Here is a 12,323-nt window from a genome sequence, read left to right as displayed (position 1 = left end):
TTGATTTAAAAAAAAGTTTATAAATATTTTCTTCCTTTTCCTTTGACTTAGTTGCTTATTCATCAGGGGTCGCCACAGTGGAATGAACCACCAACTTCGGTAGCATATGTTTTAATATATCTGATTTAGGGTAAATAAAATATTAATATTTAAACCAAAGTGACACTTTGAAAAAAAAAACTACAAATTCTGGCTTTAACAAATGTTTTTAAGTTGGCTCAAAGTATAACTTCTTTCAGAGTAGGTAGCCAGAAGTGAACCTCGTGAGTGTAATGTTGTGTGACACATTGCTTATAAGGTGGTTTACTGACATCTCTCTGTGATTAACTGAGTGATAACACGAGATGTGAAAGACGTGATCATTCCTAGAAGAGAAGACTGGGTTCACTCACGCTCGAGTGTTGTTTGAACTGCACCACAATCTGCCATCATACTACACCAAAGACTGTCCAAACAACACATTGTTTGAATTCCTAATAAACTGAACCAAATTTCAAAGATGTTTTATATTGAAAGCAACAAACCACAATGCTTATTGTGATTATTTGATGGGAGGATTGCAAAATAATGCCTTTTTCTATGTGTCAATTGAAAGCAAAGACTAAAAGATTGATCATTGAAGAATTCAAAGTTCTGTGTGTATCATTAATCCCCTTAATAGTACAATTTTTTTGTTTTTGTTTCTATTGGCATTGTACCGATACCAATATCCTCCCTAGCAAACATTTGACACTAACAACAACTAAAACCATTAAGAAACAACCTAGCAACTTATTAGCAACCACCCACAACACCCATAAAATTAACCTAGCAATATCAATATTTCAGATTTTATAACTACTTTAAAGTTTGAAGTTCAAACATTTCACAGGGGCTTTACTTCTCTGCTTTGTGTCATACAAGCTTGTTTGGTAATTTATAAAGTCCTGAATGAGGAACATAACCTTCATCTTGTCTGTGTGGGATACTAATGAAACAAAAGAGAAGTAGCTTGATCACTAAACATAACACACTACTATACAGAAGTGGTTGTTGTCAGCTTTATTTGCAGCAATGTCACATATTTGCACAACTGCTGTTTTTACACTGCTCTGTACAACATTTCTACCTCAATGAAAAATGCTTACATGTACAGTTTTTATATCTGATCCAATATTTTTGCACAGCATCCATAGTGTACTGGTCGGCGTTACTGTTTCTTGTTCTGTCTTGTCTGTCCTGTCTTATTTGCACTAAATGTTGCACAAACCACACTTTGTGCTCATTCATTCATTTTCTTGTCAGCTTAGTCCCTTTATTAATCCGGGGTCGCCACAGCGGAATGAACCGCCAACTTATACAGCAAGTTTTTACGCAGTGGATGCCCTTCCAGCAGCAACCCATCTCTGGGAAACATCCAAACACACATTCACACACACACTCATACACTACGGACAATTTAGCCTACCCAATTCACCTCTACCGCATGTCTTTGGACTGTGGGGGAAACCGGAGCACCCGGAGGAAACCCACGCGAACGCAGGGAGAACATGCAAACTCCACACAGAAAAGCCAACTGAGCCGAGGCTCCAACCAGCGACCTTCTTGCTGTGAGGCGACAGCACTACCTACTGCGCCACTGCTTCGCCCCACTTTGCGCTCCTATTCTTATTTTTATTTTTTTCGGTTTATCTTATTTTAACCCTTCAAAATTTTGTAGTAGTGCATAGTCTTATGTAGGCATGGGATGGGATGATAATCATTTTCAAGGTATACCGCTGTTTAGAAAAGTAAAGGTTTTAAAACCAACAACATTTTCTGTTATGCCATTCATATGCTATCGTTCCTATGCAAGATTTTTTAACGTTTTTTTTTTGGGCAACATTATCTCCAACAGAAAACATATGCAAAAATGCTGTTTTAAATTGTAAAGAAATCTGTGTTTTTTAAACTAAAGAAGACAGCAGGAGTCAATAATTGACTTGTTTGTCAAGCCTGACTTGTTTACTGCTCCAAACTATTTTAAATGTTTCCTAAATTAAAATATATTGTGTTCAAGGGGGAAAAAAGTATGTTTTTACCCAGACATTTCAAGAGAATATATTTTAGAGCAGCAATCACAATATCATGTTAGGTAGCTACAGATTTGATAGTGTTTATTTCTTTTTTTTCTGATGCACTTACAGTAGAGCTTACTGACATTCATTCAATTTACATTGCTCATTGGTCCATGTAAACTAGCTGAATTAACTTGCAGTGGGTAAAAAGACGACGCCATTAAAAGTAAACGATGACTGTTACTGTAAATCCCTTTAAGTGTGAAAGACAAGATTAAAAATGTTTCTAGATCTACAGCTGAAGTCAGAATTATTAACCCCTCGTTGAATTTTTTTCTTTTAAAAATATTTTCCAGATGATGTTTAACAGAGCAAGAAAATTTTTACAGTATGTCTGATAATATTTTTTCTTCTGGAGAAAGTCTTATTTGTTTTATTTAAACTATAATAAAAGTTATATATAATATATAACTTATAATAATAGAATAAAATAATATATATATATAATAAAATAAATATAAATATTTTTTAAAAAACATTTTAAGTTCAAAATTATTAGCCCCTTTAAGCTATTTATTATTTTGATAGTCTACAGAAGAAACCCTCATTATACAATAACTTGCCTAATTACCCTAACCTGCCTAGGTAACCTAATTAACCTAGTTAAACCTTTAAATGTCACTTTAAGCGGTATAGAAGAAAACCATCTTGAAACCCCTCTAATAAAACATTATTTACTGCCATCATGGCAAATAAAATAAATCAGTTATTAGAAATGAGTTCTTAAATATGCTTATAAATGTGTTGAAAACATTTTCTCTCCGTTAAACAGAAATAGGAAAATGGGGGGAAATAAGCAGGGAGGCTAATAATTCTGACTTCAACTGTATATAAGTGACTAAATAATAACATAATTTTCATGTTTACCTGAATCACTTATTAAAAGGATAGTTCGCCAATAAATGAACATTCATTCACCCTTAAGTTAAGCCAATTTTATATATTAGTTTTTATTTTTCCGTTGAACCCAAGAGAAGATATTTTGACAAAATACTGATAAAAAAACTTGTAGTCACTGGATGTCAAGGGCTACCGGTTTCCAACATTTTTCAAAATATCTTCAAGTTCAGCAGAAAATAGAAATGAAATATGATTGGGACAAGTTGAGGGAGGATAAATGATGACAAAACTTTCAGTCATTAACCCTTTACCCTTCATAACAATACAAACAAACCTTTACGAGTTAAAAAACAGTCAGCCATGGAGAGGAATGAAGACAGACGAGTTGTGTTACATCGACAGCAATATTGAAACGAATCCGAGTTTCTTTCAAAACTCATAAAACTCAAAAATATCTATTTATTCAGCTTTAGGTCAAGTATCGGTGTTTAAATTACCTCTGTTGAAGGTGTTGTGATCACACCGTTTCCAGGTGCAGTTCTCGCCTCCTCAGTCGGCATCTCCGCAGCGCTTTTTTTCAGATGCTCACTACATAGTTCACTTAATGGTTTCATCGAGACCACCGGTTGACTCCTAAAACAGACTGTGATGTTCTCGAGACCTTAAATAGATGGTGACTTTATAATACAAGAGTAATCCTGAGTAAAAAGTGCAGGTGTACGGTCCATGTTGACGGTTGAATGGGGGAGGGAGAAACAGAAACAGTCGACGAGGGAGGCGCCGGGGTATCTGTTCCGCACAGAGCTCACCTTCCTGCAGGTAAACTCGCAAATTATGCCCCTCCTAGAAACGGTGCTGGTCATTCCTGTCCTCCTTCCTATTTAATATTCAGCAGTCAATATATTTAGCTTTCAGCCACAGCAATTGTTGTTAAAGGATATGATATGCCTAATATGTCTCGGCTGTGATGTCAAACGTGAACGCTTTATTTTCGTCTCGAGTGAAATAGTTTGATGTCGCTTGTCGAAGTACAAACGAAGGCGGGTTGGTCTCATTTTAACAGGAAGCCGCTTCAAGTTCACTACAACAGCAGGAAACCGCAGTGTGCTCAGCCTTGGTGACATAAACTCGATTTGTGAGTCAACAACAGACACACAATCACCTATATTATTGTGAATAATAGTAGCCTAACGTTACAGTATATAAGTAACGCGCAAAACTCGTAGAGCAAGTATACTGTATTCAAAATATGCAATATAATGTAATGGAAATTAATTTACCTCAATAAAATGTTCTATTCAAAGTTTTGTTCAGTCATAAAACATAAAAAAAATAATTGTAATGTGTTTGATGTTTATATATAGGTTCATCTTCCATAACACTGTTACAAATCGGTAATAATTAAATGTATTATTTTTCTACAACCGTTTACATAATTACCTGTGCAAAAAGCACTGCTAAAAGATATGTAAACATTTGCTGTGTTATTAATAATTTCCGATGTTAAAGCACAGCACAGCATAGACAGAAAAGAGATTTCTGGGTGTGCATCAGAAAAACCACGTTTATTGTCATTTGGTGGATGGATGGATGGATGGATAAATAGATAAACAAATAATTGTTACACTACCATGGAAAACACTTAAAATCTGTTATTTTAAAGGCGATATATTTATTTATATTATAATGTGTGCGCTCGCGCGCACTATAATACAGCACCTGGTTTCGTTTTCACTTTCTCAATGTAATTTGGACTGCCAGGAATGTAAAAGTTCCATCCCAGGCTACACTGAAAAAATTTAACTTTGAACCAACTTAAATTAATTACTGTAATTTGTTACACCTGAATTGTTTAGTTTTTTTCTCAAAGTCTAATTTAATTTAGCTATTTATAAAAATGTAAAAACTTTTTTAATAGAGACGCTTATATATAATATATATATATATATATATATATATATATATATATATATATATATATATATATGTGTGTGTGTGTGTGTGTGTATATATATATATGTGTGTGTGTGTGTGTGTGTGTGTGTGTGTGTGTGTGTGTGTGTGTGTGTGTGTGTGTGTGTATCAAATCAAATCAGGCCTTTATTTGTCACAAACACTTTCGTAAAGTGACAGACAGCTGAGGTCGTCTGGCAGGAGAAAGAAGAGAGCTGAAACAGTAGGAATATACTTTAACTTTAGGTCAATATCTGCCAATTTCCCATATATTTAATTTCCGTCACTCATCTCTGGTTTATTCCAGCACAAATTAAGCCAAGATTGTAAGTAAAAGTGGCTCACCCTGCACACCCATGGCTATAGGCCTCTGAAGCACAGTAAAAATTACTGTGGATTTCAATATTTTTATTCAAATACCTACTGTGTACGATATACAGTATATGCAGTGGATCCATTGTGGAATTACATCAACCAAACCCAAAGATGAATTGCAATCATTGCATTTAATACATCATTGTGATTTATCAGCAGACATTACATTGGTTACTTCATTTAACTTTAAATTGTCAAACATTAATGTCTGTTTTATTTCTGTTGTGTTACCTTTGTTGTATTATTTAGCTGTGGATAGCAGTGCTATGTAATGTGTTAGATCTTTGTCATTTCAGGATATCATGCCAAGTACAGTATTTGTAAAATAAAAATAAAAAAATCAATATAAAGAGGGTTAAATTACTTGCTAAATTAGTAGCAGCTTGAGAATGAATGAGGTATTTAAATGCTTCATCTTCAAAAAGGAGAAGAAATAAATACTGGGTTTACCAAAGAAAACCTGCTAAGAAATGTAAAAGTTACCTCCCTTTCAGAAATGGGACTGACCATTTTTCTAATATACTAAAGCTCATAGTATTCCAGTTGAAAAACACTTCCAACTTGTTGTCAATCTTACCCAATCATATGTGTGTTTGGTTTTTGTTTAGACTTTTTTTTAGAATTTCCACTACCAGCGCAGAGCCTCTGGGATCGATGAGATCCAGAAATGGGACTGACTTTCCCTGCTTTCTCAGGTCTGAGATACCTATTCTGTATAAAAAAAAAACAGAGTTTTCCTCATTTCAGGCTTAACAAAACCACAAAGCTGGTTAAGCTGGTTAGCCAGGGAAGTTTCAGTCTAGATTACACAAACTCTGTATTAAAGGAAAGTGGTATGGCTTTTATCTTTGTTCATCATTGTCATAGCAACATTTCCACAGATGTAAAGCAACACATCAGAGACGATAAAGCTCTACAACAGCATCTTGCTCCAAATCAAAAGCCGTTACATATTAATACATTTTTAAAGATAAAACTTTACTGACTTTTAAATGAACATTATTTATTAAACCCTCCACCGCACATATTATGATCAATCTGTTAAAAAATATTTGACAGTTTTCCTTTTCTTGACATGGCTTAATTTGCAGTGCTGTAAAAAAAAATTGACAATTTTATTTTTTTGAAATGTTGCATATGGCAGCAACATCCAACAGTGGATCTAACTTAAAACTTTAAAATAAAAAACCTAAAAACCTTCCTTAAAATTTATAATTTTGTTGTTTGAAATGCTTTAATTGGTGTTGCAGCATTATAAGCCTTAACACAGAACTTGTAAATGACACCTTATACATACTTTCCAACAACTCATATTCCAACAGCTTTCATTCATTCCATTCTTTTTTGTTGAATATTATTAAAAACAACCCTAATATTGTATTATCATGTATATAACATACAGTAAATATAAATATTTTCTCCAGTAAATATTTTAACAAATAAATAACAAGTCTAGTATATCCAGATACATCAGAATAATGTAGCTACTAGCTAAAAATTATATATATATATATATATATATATATATATATATATATATATATATATATATATATATATATATATATATTATACTATCTTATACTATATACTGTACTATCTTTTCTGCCTCTGAGCTAACTTCCCTGAACTGTCTCGATCAAATGTCTAGTCTGCATTATTCTCATGGTCACTAAAACCCATCTCATCCTCACTATTATCTGCAGGAAGAGCCACTTTTGTCCTTTTCTATTTTCACTTAGCATGGAACAAGCTGGTGGTCGCTAATACACTGTTCCCTGTATTCATATCAAAAGTAGTATTGCCATTAAAACTAGATTTTATCCATGATGAAAAAGCCATTAACATACAAGTAATCAACATTATATTCCCAGCTTTCATGTTGTTATTGTTACAACTTAAAGGTTCACATCTGGGCTTGCTAGCTAACCCATTGCAACATTGCACGTTCCACTAATGTCATCATAACTTACTGGAGGTGATGGTTCAGATTTTTTTGTGGATCTGACATAATTTGATTCTTTTGTTTTTATTGACTTTTACATTTGCTTGCAGCATCTACTCACAATAAACGCCAGTCTGTCAGAAATCGTGCTACAGTTTTTACCAGAAGGATAGGTCTAATATCTTATGTATCTAGGAAATGTGTTCTGTTAAACTGGAAACAGGAATTTCCTCCAACATTTGAATTATTTAAAAATATCATAAATGACACGCTGCATTTGGAATATTTAACATATAGCTTAAAAAAAACAAAACACACATATTTTTAAAAACCTGGAAAATTTTTATGGACCCTTTATAAACCCTTTGACCTGAGCCTGCATAATACCCATTGTTATCATACTGACCATTCACAAGCTGTTTTTTGATTTTTGTTTTATAACATAAACTGGATTTGTTGATGTACATGTTTCTAAATTTGTATACTCTGATGCTACACTTAATGCTGAATATCCTTTTTGTCAATTGTGTTGTTTGTTATACTGTAAAAGGATAAATAAATAATAATATTAAAAAAAAGAAATCGTGCTACAGAAAAACACTTCATGTCATGTGACTTAACCAAAGCACATCAATGGCTACACTAAGGTCTTCTCTTTCCAACAAAAAAAAAATGAAAAAATGTTGTTCTTTCAGAAACAGTGGCAAGGAAATTAACATAAGTATCATGTTGCCATATGGTTACACCGTGCAGTGGAGGGTTAAGTGTTTTTAATATGATTTGTTTGTATAATTATTTTATCCTTAATCCATTAGCCTACACATGAGCCGTTTTAGTTGAATAAGTATTATGTTACATCTCTAAATTAATATATGTATGGATACCCTACATAAATAAGTTTTAAAAATAATAAATGCCTTTATACTTATATATAATCCACTTTATATAACTTCCCTTGATGTTACACTGTAAGTGTTTTCCATTATTACCCTTTCATGAACAGCTCTTTTCATCCTGCTGTGTAAATGTTTTTAAATTCATATTTTCGTAATCGTTGGCATTGAATCATGCTGACTCTCCTCTGAGAAATGGATCAAAGTATCTCTGTTTTAAAGCATGTGATTGGCTGTGTGCTGATGTCCCGCATTTAGAAATATCAGTGCATGTGCTTCATAAACTCAGGATCAAAGCTTGAATAAACAAAGAGTTGATAGTACAGACGAAGATTCATTGCATTGGTTTGGTTTTGGTAACTTGTACCTAATCCTGTTTTAAAACCCGAGGTTGTTTAGGGACCCGGGTGTTAATTGCAGCCTAGAGGACCTTCAAGTAAGATGGATGAGTCGGAGAATTGAAACCTGCAAATACTTATGCATATAGCAGGACAACACTGAATGTTCATTCATTCATTCATTCATTAACTTTTCAGCTTAGTCCCTTTAGTAATCTAGGGTCGCCACAGCGGAATTAACTTATCTAGCTTATGTTTTACACAGTGGCAACCCATCACTGGGAAACATCCATACACAGTCATTCACACACATACATTACGGACAATTTTAGCTTACCCAATTCACCTGAACCGCATGTCTTTGGATTCATCTGGCAATTCTGGCAAATGCCAGAAGGGCTGGACCATTTTTTAAATGTGGGCTGGTGTGCTATTTTTTTATTTATTTTTTTAAATATGTATTGTTTTGACATGCAGGCAGCTTTTATCTCTTGCAAGACGTGAATATAATGATAATAGTAATAATAATAATAAATGTTAAGCATTGGCTCAATCGGCAACGGTCTGCTGGTTTCGAGATGGGCCGACTCAATCAGAGGTTACATGGACGTAATCAAAATCTGGCAAGAATGTCAAACAAACAGTAAGTGCAACACAAGCTAATTGTCAGAGATGGACCATAAAAAAGGAAAGGTGGTGCCGAAAAGCTCAGAGAAAGCTAACAATTGCTCTAAAATCAGAAGCTGCCAAATGCATAAAATTAACTGAAATAGTCTCGAAAGGGGGTAGCGCAGTGGGTAGAACTGTCACCTTACAGCAAGAAGGTCGATGGTTTGAGCCTCGGCTGAGTAAGTTGGTGTTTTTGTGTGAAGTTTGCATGTTCGAGTGGGTTTCCTCCCGGTTTCCCTCACAAGTCCAAACACATGTGCTATAGGTGAATTGAGTAGGCCTAATTGTCTGTAGTGCATGTATGTGAATGTGTGTGTATAAGGGTTTCCCATTGATGGGTTGCAGCTTGGAGGGCATCTGCTGCGTAAAACATATGCTGGATATATTGGTGGTTCATTCCGCTGTGGCGATCCCAGATTAGTAAAGGGACTAAGCCGAAAATAAAATGAATGAATGAAATGATTGCATGTATAAATTTGTCATAAATGGGTTGTTTTTGTTCCAGTCACATACACTAAATGTTTAAATATCTATTACATATGGTACTGCTTATATTATTTCACCATCTGTACACCAATAAAAGTAATAAATGTCCGTGGCTGGGGCTGTGTCGGTGTGGTAATGTGGGCTGGTGTGGCTACAGTGCCAGGGCTGATTTTTAGTCCCAATCCGCCCCTGTTTGGACTGGTGGGGGGAAAACAAGGCGATGGTGCTACCCACTGTGCCACTGTGCTGCCCCTTTAATATTCCATTGTCACACCTTTGCAGTGCCCTAGTTTGGACACTTGAGGGCACTTGTTTGTTTTGTAGTTTCACTTCATTTCCCATAATCCTTTGTATTACTGAGTGTGTTTTTGGATTTTTGCCTGTTCTCTTGTTTGGACTAGATTTGCATCCTGCTTTAGTTCTGTTCAAGTTTGGAAACCTTTGTCTTTTGGAAATCTTAGTCTTTGTTATAATAAATTGCTGCACCTGGATTTTTGCATTTTGTGATCATTCTGCAATTTGTGACATATCCAAAAACGAGTAAATACAAAAACAGGGTAGGAGTGCTAAAGAGTGCTAACGAAAACAAACACAAAACAGGAATCCAAGAATTATCAAAATACAAAAACTAGATGACCAGACAAACATACCAAACGTGAGGAGCTAACAAAATCCTAAGGCAACTAAAACAGAGAACAAGAGGGTTTATAAAGACAGGACTAAATTAACAAACACAAAACAGCTGTAACATAACACAATCAGTGATACAAAGGATTATGGGAAATTAAGTGAAACTACAAAACAAACAAGTGTCCAAACTAGGGCACTGCAAAGGTGTGACATCAATATTTTAACATTAATAATTCATAATTCCAGTGTAAAATTGATTAGCAGCAATAACAATGTTGCTCATACTTTTTACTTAATTCAGAGTGAGTAATTCAGGGGCCATATCTTATGTTTTTCATCATTTATGTCTCTTTGCTCAGAGTTGATTAATCCAGTGTTTGCGATTTCTAACAAAGAATAAAACCTGCTGAGGAGCTGGCTAGTAGCCATGTAGAGTTAGTTACATTTCCTATAAAACCAACCCACCTTCTTCAGCTGGAAAACTCAAGAGTTTGCTTAAACTAAATGTGAGCTTACCTGTGGAAAAACCTAAACTAGCTTCAGGCCTCAGTTAATAACTGTTCTCCTCATTTTCATTTGATGTCTCTGCCTGCTGTCATTTGTTTTAGTCTTGTGTTGTGTTTTGTTCCCCTCCAGTGCTGCTTGACCTGAGTCTTCTCTGACTGCTGGTTCCCTTTGCCTGGCAGCCAGATTGGTTTCTCACCTGTAAGCTGAGAGTTCAGGATATCTGGTTCCCTGTGCTTTTGTCCAGTCATCACCTTTGTCACCTGCCTTGCACTTCCTCTGGCCTTCCGGAGCTAAGGCCTGTTATCACCTGAGGCAGGTTCAGCGCTCTCCCTAAATTAAAAATCTGAGTAAGAATATACTTAAAAACATTTTGTTTCTTATGAATTCTTAGCCAATGGGTGGCACGGTGACTCAGTGGTTAGCACAGTCATCTCACAGCAAGAAGGTCGCTGATTCGAGTTGGGTTGGACTAGGAGGCATTCCTGTGAGGCGTTTGCATGTTCTCCCTGTGTCTGTGTGGGTTTCCTCTGAGTGTGAAGTGGATTTTATACTCTTTAAAGTGTGAAGTTAATCTATAGATTCACATTGTATGTGTATAATCTGCTTGTAGACTTACATACCATTAGAAGAATTAAGGTACTATGTAGAGTTAGAAAGGGGAGATGGTCTGAGTAAAGAACTAAGGATCACAAGAACTGGATGAGAAGAGAGCGGAAGATAGCCTGAGTAAACAACTAAGGTGTCACAAGAAATGGATGAGAATAGAGCAACACATGTGGAAACAGTTAAGTATAGATGGATAAGAAATATGGTTATCAGGTTTGGGTCAGGGGTTAAAACTAGGTGGGATCTTGTGTGACAAATCAAGAACAATGTGAAAAACAGCTGCAAAAGAGTATATAAGCAGGCCAGAACATCAGTGAGGCAGAATTTTCAGGCAGAGATGCTACTGGGGGTCTCCTAAAAAATCATCTTTGTTGTCGACAGTAAAGTATCATCTTCTGATATTCATAACCTCTAGACTGAGTTTGATTCACTAAGAGGAAAACCAAAAACCACAACAAGTGCTTATATTATGGTAAAGTGATTTGGATAAATGAATGGTTAAACTAATTGCCTGATGGTTAGAGAGTTAGAATTGTGATCGGAAGGTCAAAGGTTCAAGTCTTGGGAGTCTCCTGGAGGGATTGTCTGTGGTGGGAGCGAATAGCCAGCGCTCTCTCCCCCCTCAATACTGCAATGCTCATTATCCCAGTGCTGAGTTGAGTCCCTTGACCAAGGTGTTTTCCTGCTGCTTGTGTGGGTGGGTGTTCACTTCTGTGTGTGTGCTCTTGAATAGGTTAAATGCAGAGCACAATTTCCGAGTATGGGTGGCCATACTTGACCACAACTTTGACTTTCACTTTTTTCCCTTTCACTTTTTACTAAGTTAGTGTACTCCCAGTTAAGGATGCAACGATTATAGATTTTAATTGTAAGATTATAGTCTGTGGAATAATCACAGTTTCACGGTTATAGCAATTATTATGCATTCATTAATTTCAAAACATGACTAGTTTAGTAAATCACATGAAAACTTCTTATTTTTTAA

General features: G+C 35.3%; 1 protein-coding gene across 1 annotated transcript in view; it reads right to left on the bottom strand.

Annotated features, from left to right (window-relative positions):
- The window catches only part of slc6a7 (solute carrier family 6 member 7), a 31,985-nt gene extending 28,324 nt beyond the window's left edge, over positions 1–3,661 (bottom strand). The window contains 1 exon segment of the mRNA NM_001080580.1: positions 3,434–3,661. The gene's annotated coding sequence lies outside the window, so the exon portion shown is untranslated.
- Between the last annotated feature and the right edge of the window lie 8,662 nt (positions 3,662–12,323).

The sequence above is a fragment of the Danio rerio genome, chromosome 21 (genome assembly GCF_049306965.1).
Source record: "Danio rerio strain Tuebingen ecotype United States chromosome 21, GRCz12tu, whole genome shotgun sequence".
Taxonomy (NCBI): domain Eukaryota; kingdom Metazoa; phylum Chordata; class Actinopteri; order Cypriniformes; family Danionidae; genus Danio; species Danio rerio.
The sequence above is the reverse complement of the archived record's forward strand: the minus strand, read 5'-3'. Positions and strand labels throughout refer to the sequence as shown.